This window comes from Castor canadensis, chromosome 8 (genome assembly GCF_047511655.1).
Source record: "Castor canadensis chromosome 8, mCasCan1.hap1v2, whole genome shotgun sequence".
In the NCBI taxonomy this organism is placed as follows: Eukaryota; Metazoa; Chordata; class Mammalia; order Rodentia; family Castoridae; genus Castor; species Castor canadensis.
In genome coordinates this window covers 94,611,767-94,628,523 of record NC_133393.1, presented here as the reverse complement: position 1 = coordinate 94,628,523, position 16,757 = coordinate 94,611,767, and the positions used below count along the sequence as shown (strand labels likewise).

Genomic DNA, 16,757 nt, shown 5'->3' with positions numbered 1-16,757 from the left:
GAATCTTCACAAGTGATTTTCTCCAGCTTAGAGTTATTTCAGTATTTTCACATAATTTATCCAAATTATTCAAAAAGCTTACCAAAGTTTAAAGATAGGTATTGAATTAAATATAAGAAAAATTTTAGACCACCCACATGTTCTTTAGTTGAAGAAAATACTGTTTTGCAAATTGGATCTTCATTCAAACAAGAGTTAATTCCTCACCATTGAAATTAATGATAAGGCATATGTATTTTACTTGCACATTGATTTAGTAGTTTATTTTAGCTAACATTTACTGAGTAGGTCCTTCCTTTTCTTAGCAAACACCTACAAGTTCATTACCAGGTCAATGGACACAGCATTAATTTGATTTGTTCAAATAAATGAGCCAATGGTATGCCATCATTGTTGCTTCCAAAATATCGAAGATTTCTTGGGTATATAAATCAGGTGTTTTATAAGCCACTCAGAACATTTTATTAATGTATCAGGCTATTTCTGATTCATGTGCTCTTTTTTAGAAAGAAGTTGTATCACAATACTAAGAAGTTCATTACTCCTCCTGGAATACCACTTCAGATACAGTCATGACTATTAATAGAAAGTCTTCCTTGAAACACGTAGAGTTTTCTTCCTATTAATAAAAACTGCTTTAAAGGCAGTACTTAATCATTTTATATAAATAATGGCAATTATATCTTTCTTATTCTACTTTATTGTAACCAGAACTAACAAAAATATTTAAATTTTGCTTATTTGACAATCAAGTGAAAATTTTGCATGTTATAAAGAAGTAAATAATTAGATAAAAGGACAATCACAGTCTGGAAATATATATATATATATATATATATATATATAATATGTTAAATTATACTATTTTTTATTAGAAGAAACAAAGCAGAATTAACAGGACACTATGTAAAAGAGTAAAAATGGCTGTTAAATATGTCCCTTTCAGGTAAAAGAAAATAATATTCTAATAACTATTAGCTTTCTCCAAAGTGTTAACAGTTATTCAAAGTAGCTGTGCTTCATAAGAGATTATTTATGTTCAGGGGATTCTGTTCTACACTAACTTTGACAACACGATTTACTTTTGTTTTATTTGGATATTACATCTGTTGTCTTTTCCTTGGGTTGATGACTGAATAAATATATGCTTTAGTAACTTACCAATATGTTTGACTTCAATAATATTATGCATTTTCATTATTAGTAACTCTTCCAAAGTGAACGGTTTTCATGAGTCGCTCAGCACATTGAAGCTTTATTCCACTAACTATATGGCTGTTTTCAAATACAGATAGAGATTTACCCCTACAAATACCTGAAAGACAATTGTGATGTATCTCCGATAGTGTGAATAGAAGTGAAGAATAAATGCCTTATATCTGGGCTTCTTTAACCCTGTTTTAGATTAGGCAGAAATTCTAGTAAAATGCACATGGCTTTATTGTCCACCATTATATATACTTGGACTAGGTCATTAGGATAATTCACATTTATTAATTTATATCCACTCATATGGAAGAAGGGAGTATTGTTCTGCTTTGTTTGTCTTTGACAAAATTGTTAATGGTCACCTGCAATTAACTCCAAGAATGCTGAAAGAAGAGATGATGAAGGGAGAAGAAAGAATGAAAAGGAGGCACAGGAAAAGAATGCAAACAGAAAGCAGAAACAAACTAGGAAAAAGAAAAAGGGTTTAATAAAGCCATACTCGAAGTCACTGGTGTGGTAAAACTTTACAAATCTCTTCCTATCATCATTTTTACTATTCAACAAAAATTTACCATGAAATCATATTAATGACCCCAAGAGGCCTTTCCTTTCTTGTATTAATCAAATGTTCTGTTATGTCTTCAAGTCACCTATATTGTTCCCATAGGCCATACAAATTGTCTCACACTAACTTGCCAGCCTCACTTCCATCACAGTTCTGTACTTACTGTAGATGTTTCTGTACTCAGATACCAAACCTAAACTTTAAAGAAATGCTGTGTATTCAAGATCCTTTACTTGCAAGAGTTGAACATTTTGATTGGCAACATCTTTATCCTCTTCATGCATCTGGAATTCTTGGTGACCCTTCAAGAACCTGCCTGTGTCTCAAAATTGCCCACACTGTCCTCCACATTGTCATCCAAGCTCACAAGATAATTTAAACAGGACTTTAAAATTAAAATTTAATTAAAATTAAAATGCATGAGATTCTTTCTGTTTTGGAGGTGTTAGGGTTTGAACTCAGGACCTTTTGCTTTCTAGGCAGAGACTCTATTGCTTGAGGAATGCCTCAGGCCCTTCTTGCTCCAGGTTGTTTTTTGACATAAGGTCTCAATATCTACCCAGGCTGACAAGGACCCTGATCCTCTTTCTTAGGCTGTCCACCATAGCTTGGATGACAGAAGAACGCTGCTGGCCTAAACTGGCCTGAAACCATAATCTTCTGGATCTCAGCCTCCTAACTATCTAAGATTATAGACACGAGCCATTGGTGCTGGTTATCATGGATTCTGATGTCAGATTGTGGGTCTCAACCTAATCTTTTTGCCGTCTATCAAATGAATAATCAGCAAATGATTTATTTTCTCCATTTCCATTTACAAGAATATAATAGGTATGATAAACAAAACCTACTTCAACACAGTGTGATGACTGAGGTAGTGATCACAGTAGTCTTTGGTTACTCAAAGGAACACAAGGAGATCCCACTGACAACTCTACACTTCAACTGTGTATTTAATTTTCTTAAGTTTGTTAATTTTCTTGTCTTGTATATCTAAGATTTTGTGAGATCATAGAAGTGAACTATTAAGATTTGCTTATGCCTCATAGGGGACAGGTCAGTCCTCATGTAGCCTAAACTTAAGGCAATGCCTAGTGTCAAAATTGTGTTTACTAATCTTTAAAATAAATTGAATCCTAACCAACCACATGGCTAGATTGAAAATTTCAATAATGCATGTTAATTGCTTTGCAAAATATGCAGTTGCTATGTAAATAAAAGTTGGTATACTTAAATGACTGTAACCAGAATTTACCATTTATTTTTCACTCCAGTCTTTTAAAAATGCTAATTTTTTTCTTCCTTAGGAAAATTGGATGAGTAAATTCTGTCAAATTTAAGACAAATTTTGAAAAACTTTAGAATGAGCTCTCTGGAGAAAATATGCAAAGACACCATATGTTCTCCTGGTTTTACTTTTCATGATTCACGAGTACAAGAGATATGTTGCTGCAGACATAAACTCCATAAGAAACTAGACAAATTATGTACCCCCAGTAAGAAACATACCTAATGCCTCACATTTCCAGATTTAAGATGCTGAGGAAATGTTTTTTGAGCTCTAAACTTACTGAATGTTTTACACTCACCTGTGACATTGAAAGAAAAAATTTTAACTGTAAAATAATGTAAGTAGCCATACATATTACATGATTACAAAAGTATTCTAAAGATAAAAATATTCAAAAATTTCAAACAGAATCAAAGTATTTACAGGTTTACCATTTATAAGACATTTTTATAACTTTTATGTACCTAGAAAATATATCAATAGGTATTTTAGTGAATCTATTTAACTTACACCAGGACTTTGCAGCTGCCTACCATACAGAAAATATATTGTAACAAATTCTGTAATACGATATGGAACAACTGCTAAAAAAAAAGGGCAGAAATCATAAGCAGGTGGTATTTTTCTGTTTATTGTATAATTCTCTATTTTCTTGCTTTTGGCTACCCTCACCTACCAGATATGCTTTTTATTTTTTCTTTTAATTAAAAAAAGTTTTCAATTTGATCTATTTCCTTACCTAGTTTCAAACTCCAGACAGAAATGATATCAGTTTACATACTGTTTAATCACCTGTTAAAAACTACTATAAGCTTTAAAGAAGAGTAGAATGAAGACATATATACAAATGGCTCTCTAATAATATTACAATCTTTTCTTCTTACAGTCTTTTCTTTCTTTTTGATGGTACTGATGTTTGGATTTGGGGTCTTTTGTGTGCTTTGTAAGCAGGTGCTGTACCACTTGAGCCATATTTCTGGCACTTTTTAAAAAATGTAGTTTTAAAAATAAGTTAAAGTTTCAATTTGCAAGACATTTAAAACTTGTGCATTTACAATAGTGAATAAAATACAATTGTGCTACTGATATACAGTATATCTGTATGCTGTATATCAACCTTATAATTGCAGATCGAACACATCATCATTAGAATTTTTGCTATTGCACATAATATGACTTGAAGAAATGGAGACAGCATGCTAATTTGGATTACATAAGGCAATTCATTTTTCTCTTACATCTGGAAGATTAAGGAGGAATGAAAGAAAGCTGTCACATCCTTTAATAGAGTTTAACTTTATGTTAAATTAGAATTGGTTGATCATTTTAATTACACTTTCATACGTTTGTAAAATTAATAAAAACAAATCGAAAAATATGTAGCGATTATAACAGATGTTAAGTGTATTAGTTCCCATCCATGTACAGGAAAAAATTCTAAGTCCACAGGGGAATCAAATTTATAAGGGATTTGAGCAAAAGAATGAAGGGATATATATAATTTTATTTTACAAATAAAGATAAGTGTATATACTTGATTACTAATCACATTTTTGGTTTGATATTCCTAATGAAGTTCTTTATTTTCTCAGTTAAATATGTGATTTTACAAATTAGACTTTGGGGTAGGGAAGTACTGGGGTTGAACTCAGGGCTTCTTGCCTGTGAGGCAGGTACTCTACCCACACAATGCATACCCACGGCCCATAAAGTAAGACTATTTTTATAACTGCTTTTAAATTATTTTCCTTTTTATTGTCAGGTTGCTTTTGTTCTAACTGTTATACCCTCACTGTTAATAAGCAGATCTGTTGTGTGAAATTGTAGATGGAGAAGCAATTATAGGCAAAGCCTTTTACTTATGTCAGTGTTGGGCTGTGTATGCAACTGGAGGGTGAATTTAAAAGATGCCTCCTCTGTCTAAACTCAGCCAAACACCATTGCTAATGACTTCTGGGTTCTATTACCTACAGGTAATTCCATTAATACAGACTGGAGACATATTTAATTGATGGTGATTTTGAAAGAAAAGAAGGATTTCGAGTACTCAGGATAGCTGGCTCTTCCACTCCAATCTGATACTAACCTAAGGATACACACACCAGCTGTCACAGCCATTTTGGAAGAGGAAGAAGAAAGTGATGATTGGCTCCTGGCAGCTCATAGAAACAAGAGGCCAGTGTTAGCACTCTGTAATTCTCTATGCATCTCATATTCAGATAAATATCCATTTTAATGTTGATGTGTATTTAATTTGCCTCCATCTTTTTGTCTGAAAGTTGCCTTATGAACATTCCCGCACTAATCTCTTTCAAAAACAGCAATTCTAAAGTATGTATTCTGAGAATGTAAATTTTGGGACAAAAAATTGGGCTTCCTCAACCTTTCCAGATACTATCTGAGTACCATTGAAAAGTGCTATTACATACTTCTATGTGAGCAGTGTATAAAAGTTTACTTCTTACAATTTCAGCAGAATTACTATTGTTACATATTTATTTTTTTCTCAAATTGTTTATTTATTTATTTTCTTTCTTTTTTTTAAAATTGTTTTGTTATTCATATGTGCATACAAGGCTTGGGTCATTTCTCCCTCCCTGCCCCCACCCCCTCCCTTACCACCCACTCCACCCCCTCCCTCTCTCCCCAACCCCCTCAATACCCAGCAGAAACTATTTTGCCCTTATCTCTAATTTTGTTGAAGAGAGAGTATAAGCAATAATAGGAAGGAACAAGTGTTTTTGCTGGTTGAGATAAGGATAGCTATACAGGGAGTTACATATTTACTGTAAGTGTTATAGGTCTGTAATGATATTACCTAAGGCTTTTAATTTGAATTTTCCTGTTTATCAATGAGATTGTTTATCATTTTACTACTTTTCCATTTTGGGGGTTATATCTTCTGTGGACGTTCTGTCTGGCCAATATTTTATCAATTGGGTTATTGATGTCTACATATTTAATGCAAATACTTGGGACTAGTAGTTGATAGTTATATACATTGAATTATTTTCATAGATTTTCCATACCTGTGTATATTTTCTAGAATTTCTTTTTGTGACAATTTGAAATTGCAATCTATCTATATTCATTGTCTAATTATCCTTTATCTATTTTTAACTATTTAGTAAATTCTTCCCTACATATAGATTCTAACTATATGATCTTGTATCAGATAGAAGTTGAATATGTAGTTGTGTTGTTAGTTCATTAGGGATCTAATTTTTCCAAGTACTGTTACTAAATGTCTTTCATGACTGTATTGATTAATAAATATTCTCCATTATAAATTATGTTTCTTTGTTGCATTTATTGCTTTCTGTCCTTTTCAGTTGTCTTCAACGTTCTTTTTATAATTCCCTATGTCATTACTACAATCCCTTCCTTAAAATATAATTAAAATAAATCTTTATAATTTGTAGGACAAATGATCTCCTTGTATTACTTTTTATCCTCCCTTTTGCTTGAAATTATGTTTATTATAAAGATTATTTGAAGAAAATTGGCAACTACATAATATTACATCATCCCACTTATACCCATCATTTTTGCTTGAAAGCATTTCTTCTCACATTGGTATTGTTTTTATTAGTATTTTAGTGTTTAATATGTTTTCATTTCCATACTCTGTTCTTCCAGTTTTTTAATTCAGGGGCCATTAGAAACAAAACATGCGTTCCTTTAATGAGCTTTATTTTTGATTAATAGCTATAAAACAAGTGGTAAATAAAATATATCTGTGGTGTTTTATAGTATATTGTTAACTTGAATTCAATGTGTAATGTAAATGAATCCTGAATGGTTAATGAAAGAAAGTTGACACCTGTGAGATTATCATTGCTTTTAAGTAGTACAAAATTACTTCCTCTATAGCACTGAGGTATGTGCTCTGACAGTTTATAGTCTCACTTCACTTTTCATGAAGGTCACTCCTCATCACTGTTTGTGCACTCTAACCTTGACATCTTAAACTGCTTTGTCTTCTATCAAATATTTTATTAGCAGTTAAGTATCATCCTTTTCATGAACTCACTTTCCCATTTCAGTTCTGTTAGGAAAATGCTGCACAACAGACACAAAGTAGGCTCATGAGAGTTATCTCATGTCCAAAAGTTTAATAAGGAGGGAGGCTGGCCGAGAGAAAATGGCTCAGTGGCTTCTCTGGACTGTTCTGGTCTTAAGTAGCATTTGGGAGAAAGCAAGGGCAAGGGATGGTCTTTGATCTGCAAAGGAAGAGACCAGCTGCAGAAGCAAGGTCTAGGGGCAGGCAAAGGGAGGTGGCAGGAGATAAGGGACAGTGGGCTTTGATCAGTGAAGGATGAAACCAGCTGCTGAAGCAAGGTCTAGCGGTGGGCAAAGGAAGGGAGTGGGAGATAAGGAAGGGAGGACTTTGTTCTGCAAGGAGTGAAACCAGCTGTGGCTTATGCTGCAGAAGGGGCAGTTCTTATCATTCCCCCATTTTTTGTTTAATAATGATGAGGGTAGGGGCTGAGGATCAGGAATTGGGGTGAAGCATCGGTGTCTTTAGCTGCTTCCTGCTGGCAGGGGGCATTGTATGGGGCAGGATCCTCAGGCTCCTGTGGCATCTTGGATGGGGCCTTTATGTAGTTTTTCCAGGTGGTTTTGGAAAGGTTGATATCCCTGGAGGTACAACTGGTTAAATTTTTGATTAGCAGTAGCAGACATGTAGTATGATACAAGGGAGGAAGCTTAAGAATAGGAGAGCAAGAAATATAGGCATTAGGATGGGCATTAGCCAGGAGAACCATGGCAAAATTTTGTTCCCTAGAGGATTCTAAGTGTCCATTCCTTAAGAGAGTGCCACTGGGGGATCCTACTGAGCCTGAAAGCAGTGGGTGTTGTGAGAACGACCAGACGAGGGCTGGTCCACCAAAGTCCCAATGGAGAGAATAGAAGATCCTTTAAGAGAACAAGAGCCTTTGGTTTAATAGAAATTGTTATAGGGTGGGGCAGGATCTGGTCTGTATGTTTTTTGAGAAGTTCGTTGAGAAGGTTAAGATAAGGTAGTAGTCAGCCAGAGGAGCAGTCTGTTGGAGGCAAGTTTTCTAAGAGAAATGGGTGGCCATACATTATTTAAGATCCAAGTATGAATATTAGGAGGAGCATAAAAGGTGTCTGCTAAGGGACTGCATACCTAGGGATCTAAATTCTTTAAAATCCTATAACTCCCAAGCTTGCTGTAAGCTGTCTTATAGTATGGGGGAGGGAAACGGAAGATTGGGTTGATTTACTCATGACTCAGGGAGTGAGTCTGTTCCTTTAAGAACACACCTAGATAGGTGACCTAAGGGAGACATAATTGAGCCTTTTCCTTAGAGACTTTGTATTTCTGGAGGCCAGAAAGTTTTAAAAGGGACTCAGTTGCATTGCAGATAAAGATATCTGTGGCTCTGCATTGAAGAAGGGTGGCCTCTGGGTAGTGCCAATGTAAGGAGTCTCTGGTTAAGGCATGTCTACAAAGATGAGGACTGTCTTTAAATTCTGTGGCAAGACTGACCAGGTTAGTTGATATGAAGCGTTTGTGGGAGACAAACGCTCCCACAAACCATCATTCTGATGGCTGACCATCAGAATGTAGGTTAAATGTAACACTTTTGGATAAAAGAGAGAGTTAGCTCATCATTTTACATAAATTGACACTTTTAACTCTGTAAATGTTTGTACCATATTTAGGTAAAGTCTAGATATTGAACACAGTTATAAAGTGGTCATTTAAGAGACCACTGCATGAGCAAATATATAAATAAACTCTGATTTAGTAGTACTTAAAGTTTGACAAGATCAACAGAAAACACAAATAATTTCTTTGATAAAGTCTTTTTCTGTAATTTTTTTGTAGATGTTACTCAGAGCAGAATAATATTAAGATAACCTTGTTATTTTATAAACATAAAGAATTTGATTTTAGTTTGACATGACCCTAAAAATCTTTTAGGCAACTCTTAGGTTATATTTAACTTTAACTTTATTAAATATTGAAGGTTATTATTATACATTTTAAAAACTTACTTAGACCTTTATATAACATATTAAACCCTTTGAAGGCTTGTCTTTATCCCTACTATTTGAAACAATATTTAGAACAAACCCTTCTTTATAAAATCCTTTTTTATCTAAAAACTTTTTTTAACTTCTTAAAAAATACATTTATTATGTATCTATATATTTTCATTGTTTACTTTGTAACTTGTATTTTAAAATTAACTTTTATAAGAATTTTAAATTTATTATAGAGGCTGAAGTAACTAATTAGTAGTCCTTGTTTTTTAAGGAATTTATGATAGGCATCAGGCCTCATCATCCCTCAGGCTTGAGGGGATATTGTTTTGGGTGTGGAAACTGTGAGGGATTTTTGAGTTTTATTTGAATAGGGAGGGCTGCCAAGGCTTGCTCTACACTTATTTCATCAGCTTACATTGTAGGATCTATTTGTTTCTGAAGGAGAGGGCAGCAAAGATAGCTGCTTGGGGGAGGAGAATTTGAGTTTTAGTTGTGATAGTAAATCTTGTCCCAGCAGGGACATGGGAGTTTTAGGTACTACGAGGAGAGTGACAGAAGAGGAGATCTCCCAAAGGGCAGGCCAGAGGCCAGGTAAAATAATGCTCTAGGGGCTGACCAGATTTTCCCCAAATGATAACCTTTGTCATTGAACTGGGGACCAGGAGAAAAAGGTAAGACAGAGAAATGGGCTCCACTGTCTAGGAGGGAAATGACTTTTCACTTTTTTACCATTATGACTACCCTAAGGCTCCAAGAAGTAGAGTGTGGACAGGAGGCTGGGGCCCATCAATCCATAGGAGGTGGCACTTTGCCTTCCATCTGGAGATGGGGGCACTTAGACTTCCAGTGATTACTTTTGCAGAGAGGGTAGGGTCCTGGTTGGGGGTGGGGCTGTCTCCCAGGCTGTTCCCCCTTAAGCATTCTTTGTAGAAGTGCCCCTCCTGTCCACCATGGTAGCAAACTCGAGATGTAGACCCCACTGGGGTGGGGGCAGCAAAGAGGTCATGTCTCTTATCTTTCTCTCTGCTAGTAATGTCCCAGTTATAATATACAGACATGGCTAGTTGTATTAGTTGATCCAATGACTTTTCTCCTTCAGCCATAGACTGAGTTTTTTACAAATATCAGGGGCTGACTGTTAGAAATTTATCTTTGAGGAGAACCTCTCTCACCTGTGACTCTGTCGTATGTTTTTTGATAGCCTCCTTAAGATGTAGAAAGGTAAGGGGATTTTTCTTTAGGGCATTGCTGTAAAGCAAAGCTGTTATCTTACATTGGTACCTGGCACTCTGGAGAGCAGGTCTCTGAACTGTTTTGGGCCTCAGTTTCCTCATTTTTAGGTGTCACTAGTATTGGGGCTTATTGTAAATGGTTATAATTTTTAACCTGAGTGGCTTGGGCCAGAACCCATTGTATTTTTGATGAGATAAGAGTCTGGTCAATAGAAGCATATGTCAATTGAAAAGTTTGGATCACAGAGGTAAAGGCTTGAATGTATTTGTTTGGGCATCAGTATAGCTGTTTAGATGTTTTTAAATTTTTTGGATCTGATAGCTGGAAGGGTCCATAGACTTGCCCTCTTCCAATGATTACCTGTTGAAGGGGGAAGCACCCATTAGGACGTTTGGGGTGGCTTAGAATGTAGGGCAGAGGGTGGAGCAGTAGGGGTGGGCCTTGTCATTGATAAGGGGCTTTTCTGGTCCTCCTTTCCATGTTTATCATGTGGCTTACAAAGAATGGCCAGCATTTGAGTATCTAAATAGTAATTGTGGAGCCACTCTGAGATGAAAGAAAATTTGTATGGGGACCTTGGTTTACTTTTATATAAAAGATCTAATTGGAGTATGGCATTGTAATTTAAGGAGCCCTGTGAAGGCCACTTCTCTTGGTCACCCAAGGCATATTGAGGCCAGGCCTCAGTACAAAGCTTTTAACATCTACAAGCCAGAAGACTGGAAGTGTAGATCCCATCTAGAAAGAACAAAACACTAGGATCCTGTCTTTTAGCTAACAGCAGGCAGCCTCTTTAATAAAGGCTACTTTTAATAAAGGAGTAAATCATGTGTAAAGTTAGAGAAGGGCATTCAGAGGGCATTTTGGGCTAATAACTGTACCATATGGGACAGCTAGTGTTAATATTTGAAGGGAAAAATTTATGTTGAGGCCAAAAGTATAGAAAATTTTAAATGAGAAGTTTAGAGACCACAGTAGTGTGTTTTTTTGGGGACTATAACCTTGAGTTAACGATTGGCTTACAAGGGTTGGGTCTGGTGCCAGGTGTGAGGTGGGGCTAGGAGGAGGGTTTGTGCAAGGCACCACTCCCTCCATACATACCCAGGACAAATGAGCCTGTCCGCCTAGGACTGATCCTGTGGCCTGTCACCCCTTCCTGTGTACTCTGTGCATGTTTATTTTAGGGGAAGTGGCAGCAGGCCACAGCCATTGCCATGTGTGGCTGGTGGCCCAGGATGTGCTGGGTCCTCTCTATGGATTTTCTTATCTATGCAGGCATTTTTGCTGTGTCCAGGAGCCAGCATCCCTGAGCACAATTGTGCCTGTTTGCTTTCCATCCTCCCCTTGTGGGGGTGGAGTTACCATGTGAGTGTGGCAGCCGCAGTTTTGTAAGTGCTTTTGTAAAGCTGCTGATTTAAAGTTACTTAAGACTGAGAAGTCTGGCAAACTAGTTGGAATAACTTAAATCATAAGGTACCATGTTTGAAGGTTTTCATGGGAGACAAGGTCCCAGTAAGCCCAGGGCGAGAAAGGCATGGTCTCACGTGGTGAGACCATGGAGGAAGTAGAAAAGGTGTCCTGACATCTTAGGTGAGGGAAGGGAAGGCAGAGCCTGGAGGCATGACACACTTGAGGGATTAGCCATCACCTGTGTTTCTAGGTGGCTCACATTGACTGGTACTGGAACAATTTCAGCAACATGAAACCTCCATTCTCTGGTCACTGTCTCAGGAAAAAAGGGACATTAGACAGAAGGAGGTGAAGAGAAGCAGTCGTCAGATGCCATGATGAAACAGGATTTTGCCAATGTAGCATGAGATGTACTGAGTAAACTTGGGGCTTGGTCTCAGCACACAGGGAGAGAGCATGAGCTCCCCAGAGCCGGAATTGCAGTGAGGCCAGAGTTGACAAGGAGTGCCTTGTTTAACTCCATGACGGAAAAGTTTCTCAGGAAGATAGGAAGAGACAAACAGCATGAGCAGCACAAGAAGTCTGCTTACGTGGGGAAGGAGGAGGTTAGGGAGAGGATTTGGTTTGTTGGCATGGTTGAAGGAAGGGAAGGTTTTAGAGTCAGTGATGTTAATTGGGGTTTTTGTGGCCAGAAGGACTTGGGCAAGGGAGCAAGAGGTGCAGAGAGAAGGCTTAGAGTGGAGATAAGAGAAGGTTTGGACATAGGGAATTTCCTTTAATTTTCCAGTGCATTCACAGAAGTTACAGAGATTCCTGAGAATGTTAAAATCAAGTATGCCATCTAGTGGTCATTTAGAGTCATTGTCCAATTGGTATTGTGGCCAAGCCTGATTGGAAAGAAAAATGAGGGTTTTTGTCTTTAGATCAGGTGAGAGCCATAGGGGCTTGAGGTTGGCCAGCAGACAGCCCAGAGGGTGTCTGAGGGAATTTTGGAAAGTCCAGTGCCCATGGTAAGACCCGGTCTGAAGAAGAATATGGGGGGCACCCCTAGATATTGCCTTCCTGGACAGTACAGAGAAGTGGAGGGACCTCAAGGGAACATCTTCTCTGAGAGGATTGCCCACGCCTCAGGAACCAAGTTACTGAGCTGAGTGAGTCAGGACCTAGTACTAGGGTTTATGACCAACCGAGAGAAAGAAAGAACCACAACTCATTGTGTGGTAACACAAGGGAACTCACCAAGGGAGCACCGAGTAAATCAGCCAGTGGTGGACAAGTTACAGGAAGTACCCTGACCTTGAGGAGGTTCCCTGTGAGCAAGAGTGGTGATGACAGCACTAGTCTAGGAACAGGGGTCCTGGCAAAGCAGCTCAGATCCCAGTAAGTTTATCCAGGCTTAAGGAAGGCAGATCCCACCTATGAGGACCTGAATTTACTGACTGGGAGAGCAATGTCAATGACGGAAGCTCACCTGTTCCTGGCCAACGCACCAGGAATACACCACACACCACAAACAAAGGAGGCTCACCAGAGTTATCTCATGTCCAAAAGTTATATAAGGAGGGAGGCTGGCCAAGAGAAAATGGTGCAGCAGCTTCTCTTGGCTGGTCTGGTCTTAAGTAGCATTTAGGAGAAAGCAAGGGCAAGGGATGGTCTTTGATCTGCAAAGGAAGAGACCAGCTGCAGAAGCAAGGTCTAGGGGCAGGCAAAGGGAGGTGGCAGGAGATAAGGGACAGTGGGCTTTGATCAGTGAAGGATGAAACCAGCTGCTGAAGCAAGGTCTAGCGGTGGGCAAAGGAAGGGAGTGGGAGATAAGGAAGGGAGGACTTTGTTCTGCAAGGAGTGAAACCAGCTGTGGCTTATGCTGCAGAAGGGGCAGTTCTTATCAGGTTCTGTGTTCATTTTCCTGCATGACTGTTTGGTTAGGTCCCAAATTTTTAAGTGAAAACAAAGATTACATTACTATTTGAACCTATATAAATGTCCAATTTCATCTAATTTTGTCCCATAAATTATTTCTCTTTGAAATAAGAGAAATTATTTTCTATTTGAAACATTTTGCAGGAAAATTAGACTTTCATTTGTAATTATGAATATTTCAAGTATGTAAAATTATTCTTCAAACATTAATGCTTATCAGGAATAACCTAAAATTTCAGATGTTAACTTTGTTGATAATTTTAGCATGAAATATAAAAAAAGATTTTATTGAGAATTCACTGTTATTGGGAGATTTTTCTCCTCCTTCCCCTCTTTAGAACTCTAAAATCATATACCTCATGAGGAACTATTGTTTAAGAAGGGCTTTGCAGCATTTTTTACACAATATTGAAAAAATACAGTTTTTTATTGTTTGAACACAAATCACACCCCCCCGGACTTTCAAGCCTACCCTAGTAGCACCTACAGTGAAGGTTATAGCACAGGTGGACACTTAATGCGGCAGGGAAGCAGGTGGACAGTGCTGGCAGAGACCATCCCTCCCCAAAGCAGTTAGAAGACAGTGATAGGTAAAGCGCACCATTCCATGTTAAATAGTTAATCCCTCCCTTCCAAAAAGCCATGCGTGCTAGAGATAAGGCAGTGCAGTTAACTGCAGCCCTACAGAACTGCACTTATTCAAAAGAAAACCTTTTGCTTCATGCCCATAATTAACATAAAATAAGCAAATTCTTTGTTGTTTTATTTAGGAAAATAATCATGCTAGAAGCAAGTTGTACTTTATGTAGATTTTCAAAGGAAAGAATGATTGTGCTTTTTGAATTAAAAAAAAAAAGACAGGGTATCTTCCAACCTCATTGATTTACACCTTGTGGAATATAGTACTTCTAGACTAAAAATACACATCAAAAAGAAGTTACCCCAGTGGGACATTCAAAAGTTGTCTTTCGAAGGTTTCCACTACTGTCCTGCTGGTTGCCACAAAAAGCACATAGAGCTGCTAACATTACTCCCTAATTCCTTCCAGATTCAGCAGGTGACAATCAGCTCTGAAAGAAGCTCTGGGCAACCTGGACATGAGTTGGCTGAGCAACACTGGATCAGCAGCAGGCATTTCAAAGTGTCTGACTGTCTTAAGGCATGGAGAAAGTGTCCTCTCTTCACAACCCATCTCACAGCATCCTTTTCAGAATCCCTTCTACCTAGTCCATCACACTCTCTGAAGAAAGCTGTGTTTTTCACAGGTTGAGCCATTTTGGGTACAATAACCTTTATTTGTTTCAATTATTATTCACTTTAAGTTTTGAATGTGTTTTGGGTCTGAAATACCCATTTCCCACTCCCACAGGCAGATGATGACCAGGCTGCCCCACTGTAGGAGCGTGCCCAGGGCCTCGAGGCCCCAGTGAGTCTTCTTCTCATGACTACTAGTCCACTGAGGGCTTGTCCAGGGAGGAGACCATCTTTTGCTAGGAGTAGATTAAATTTGTAGCTTAAGCACAATTCACACAAAACAGAAAACCATAAAGAAACACCAATCAAATGAAAACTCTTCCAGTTTAAAGCTCTCAGTCCAGGGAAGTGGTCTCAAACTAGCCCAATACAGGATGTGGCTGTGCACGGGTCTTGGATGAGGAATCATCTTCCTGTCACTGTTCCCCTCCTTTCCTGTCCTTTCAAAAACAGGTCTGATCACAAGTTAGACCCCAAGAAAAAAGAATCAGGTTCAGAGAACACTTCCCAGTGGTTCTCCAAAGCAAAACACTGTGGCTCCAAGTCTAGTAGCAAGAAGGGCAGGAAGCTACATATAAAAATGTGCTTAAAATCCAAGTCAAAAAAATCATTAAATTCCACTTCTCCAGTTAACTCCCTGTTTTCCACTGCTGCTCCACTCCACAGAAATGGGATACCCAGGCCTCCCAGGGAGGAGCAGCTGATTGGTACATGGCTGGCTCTAAGTGCTCCCAAAGCAGGCCTCTTCCTCCCCACTGTTTTTCTCTTCACTCTGAAAAAGCACTTATTCTATCTTCATTCAACAGCTAGTAGGTTTGGTTTGTTTCTTTGGAACCATCAATAAAAGCAGTAACTTTTTCCTGTAAACTTTACTTGGGTCTGTCTATCAGAGGGCTATTTCTTTTGACAGTTCAGTAGCACATGTGCTGACTTGGCTAAATGGACTTATGAATGCATGCATTCAGACCACATACTGCTACCGAAATGGAATGTAGGGTATGCTATACACCTCAGGTTGAGAAATGACCAAGGAATCAAGATCTAAAGGGTGATATATAATACACATATATCAGTGCTATTATTCATTAAAAACCTTGTTTAGAAATAAAAAAAGTTGCTTTGTTTAAATATGAATATTATAGTCTGCTTCTCATGGCTAGGAAATAATAGTCTTTCTGAAAAGCAGGTGCTTTTTCTACTACAACTCCATGTCATGGGCTTCGTCTTCTGAAAAGTCAGACATAGAACTCTCCAATGAACTGTTACAGTGCCCTCTTCCTGCTCCTTCAGGGCTTCCTCCCTTGTGTATTTCTGGATATACTCTTTAATTTTCTGCTTATATTCTTCTTGTCAGTGGAGGTACATGGCTACAGCATCACCATTGAGAGGATCTATGTGGTTAGGATATGCCAACAACTGGGATAGGAAGGACTCAAATATATTGGTAAGATCATAGAGAGCTCTCCAAGTTTGATTAATTACATCTAGACACACAGTTCCTGAGGTTCATCAATGTTGGGATGGAAAATTTTATTCATGAATCCTCAAAAACTTTTTCATTTTGTTTGCTGGCAGAACTGGAATTACTGGCTTCAAGCATTGTGCTAGAGTCAGGTCCCCTTTATCAAACAGAATGAAAACTCATGTGGTAGCAATTTTCCTAAATTAGACATTTAATCTTATGTATGAGCCCATTCTGCTTTATTTAGATTTCTTCATGTACATAGTTATCCTGAATTTAGAAAAAAAGAGTGATATCAAAGCTTGAAATAATGGCTTATTGACTCATTTGTATGGATTGGATTTTCACACTGTGTAAAAGTAAGAAATAGTGTGTATTTTTATCTAATATGT

General features: G+C 37.8%; 1 pseudogene; it reads right to left on the bottom strand.

The window, feature by feature from the left end:
- Positions 1-15,995: 15,995 nt before the first annotated feature.
- Positions 15,996-16,441, bottom strand: LOC141425536 (ubiquitin-conjugating enzyme E2 H pseudogene; annotated as a pseudogene).
- Positions 16,442-16,757: the final 316 nt, after the last annotated feature.